At 44.4% G+C, this 2,500-nt stretch overlaps 1 non-coding gene across 1 annotated transcript; it reads left to right on the top strand.

The window, feature by feature from the left end:
• Window positions 1-1,047: 1,047 nt before the first annotated feature.
• LOC143306797 (5.8S ribosomal RNA) lies at window positions 1,048-1,202 on the top strand. The gene has a single exon (XR_013064103.1). It is a non-coding gene; the product is annotated as a 5.8S ribosomal RNA (ribosomal RNA).
• The last annotated feature ends 1,298 nt before the right edge of the window (window positions 1,203-2,500 follow it).

Genomic DNA, 2,500 nt, shown 5'->3' with positions numbered 1-2,500 from the left:
AAACAAACAAACCACAAAAATACAAGTCGTAAAAAAACAAACTTCTGTTGGTTAACCTACAATATGAAGGATCGAAATGAAAGAAGGATCATATTATTACAAACCGAAAGTGAAGGATCATTAAAATTGAAATACAATATATATAAATATATAAATGTACCCGTCGTTGCGACACCCTAGTTAAATGGAAAGATATAAAAAAGAGAGAAAAGGAATACAGATGACCCGCCGTCTGATCTTTGCTAAATGATCTGGCATCACCGGAGTTTTTTTGGTCCGTGTTGCGTTCGCTCTATTCGAAATGAAACTCGCGGAGGCGAAGAATTGTTAAAAGTTTACGAAGCGTCTAGGAGTGGTTAAAACTGAGAGAGTTGAAACTACGATGTATTAGAACGAGCAACCGTCGAAACTTTGTTTTCGCGACGTTCTTTTCGTCGCTCTCGTCCCCACGCTCCTACGCTTTGGTTGTTTCTTTGCCATCCGTGTTGCGATAAAAAGATTTCTCCATTGTCCAAAAAGGACGGATCGAGATTCCTCTTTCGAGAGGGAGAGAGAGGTACTTGCGGGTAACCTGGAATCTACGAAACACGCACCGTGGTAAGATTCGTGCGTCCGCCTGATCGATGTGTGTTGTTTACGGACCGGCTGAGAAGCGACGATAGCGAGTCTTTGAAAAACTATGTGTCCATTAGTTAGACCGATCGTCGCCGGCCGTGTGTCTGTTCGAATCTCGCAACCCACGATTCAGCGACAGGACGCGCGCTCGCATTCCTTGTGTGCGTTCGTACTTTTCAAGGTTTTTAAATGTACTTTACGCCCGACCGTCGAGAGGAGCGTGCCACTGGGCGTTTCTCCGACGGTTTCCGTCCTTGGACGCGATCGTGTCGTCAACGATCGAACAAACAAACAAATACGTTGGCGACGCCCGAATTCGCTCTCCCGCACGCGCCGGGTGGGAGAGTGATGTGGGTATCGAATGTGATGCGTGTTAATAATGAAAATAACACTCTAAAGATCTAAAGAGTTTGAAATACAAAATTTTACGATTACCCTGAACGGTGGATCACTTGGCTCGTGGGTCGATGAAGAACGCAGCTAATTGCGCGTCAACGTGTGAACTGCAGGACACATGAACATCGACATTTCGAACGCACATTGCGGTCCACGGATACAATTCCTGGACCACGCCTGGCTGAGGGTCGTTTTCTTAACAAAAGACTGCTTGCGTTTGCTTCTCGAAAAAAGAGTAATTCATTTCTTTCTAAACATCTCGCCGTCGTTCAACGAAAGTAGAACGTTTCGGAGCGGGATTATCGAACGAAATTGAAAGAATGAATGAACGATAAACAAAGAAAGAGTCGCAACGTACGAGCGATAGTTGGGCAGTTCGTCGGCGTTTGTCGTGGAAACGATGTGACGAAAATCGCAACCGATACACTAAATGCAGGCCGTTAAAGGAGAGAAACAAATTTCGAAATATCTCTTCGAACTAGCGCAAGTGCGTCACGGCGCGCGAGTCGTTCGTTAAAATTTATAAACGACCGCCCGTGAAAGCACCGAGTTCTCGGAAGATAATCTATAAAGATTCTCCATCCTGCTGGAAGTTATCGGATCGGCGCGATTGTTCACTTGTAGAAATCCACGCTCCCGACGTTGCCAGAAACGATATTTACGAAAGGTGTGTCAAAAATAAACGAAAGAAGCTCTCCTATAAATTTAGAAAAAGCAAACGAGTGAAATGTTTGAGATGATAATTTGCTGAAATGCAAGCTCGAATAGCCCCAGGGTTTCGAATGATTCCCCGCGCTTTATACATCTCTCTGTTTACAAACGGTGTATAAATGAAAGATCGCTTCAGATGGGTCGTCGCTGTTTGACGCGCGATGCTGTTCCTTTTTTTTTGTCTGTCTGTGCGTTTAGCTTCGCTAAACAAGTTAAATGGTTAAAAAGCGTCGAAAAAGCGAATACACACGCGACAAGACAAATCTAACGAGTAAAGGAACGCTCCGCTCCAAGATAAAAATGGTTGTTTACAATCAATACAGCGTTTCGGTACCCCTGATCGTAGTCTGAAACTGTGTAACAAAAGAGAGGAAAGCGAATGGTGAAGGAACTTCGAAGCCTCCGTGGCGTGGCTAGAACTTGTGATAAAAGTATGTTTGCAGCAATTATGCATGCTCCCGTTAAAACAGCATTTCAATGTCTCGCATGGCTTAAAGCTCTAGGAGGCTTCAACATTTAGAATACATACGGACTACTTCGTTTGTTAAAGATAAGCGAAGACCGCGCGACCATCGCTCGGTCGTCCAGTCCTCGAAAGTTTTGTTGCGTTCCAAAGAAGAGACAAATGGGGTTTACCCTTGCGCTAAGGGGAGAAGAAGAGAAAAGCAGTTGTTAAATCTAAGAGGTGTGTGGAGTACATCGCGTGTTGGTTAAAATTGTTAAATGAAGTATACGCGAAATGTTCTCTCGCTCTTGCTTTTCCTCTTGCTTCCGTGGC

This window comes from Osmia lignaria, unplaced genomic scaffold, assembly GCF_051020975.1.
Source record: "Osmia lignaria lignaria isolate PbOS001 unplaced genomic scaffold, iyOsmLign1 scaffold0036, whole genome shotgun sequence".
Taxonomy (NCBI): Eukaryota; Metazoa; Arthropoda; class Insecta; order Hymenoptera; family Megachilidae; genus Osmia; species Osmia lignaria.
This window is presented reverse-complemented; position numbering and strand designations above follow the sequence as displayed.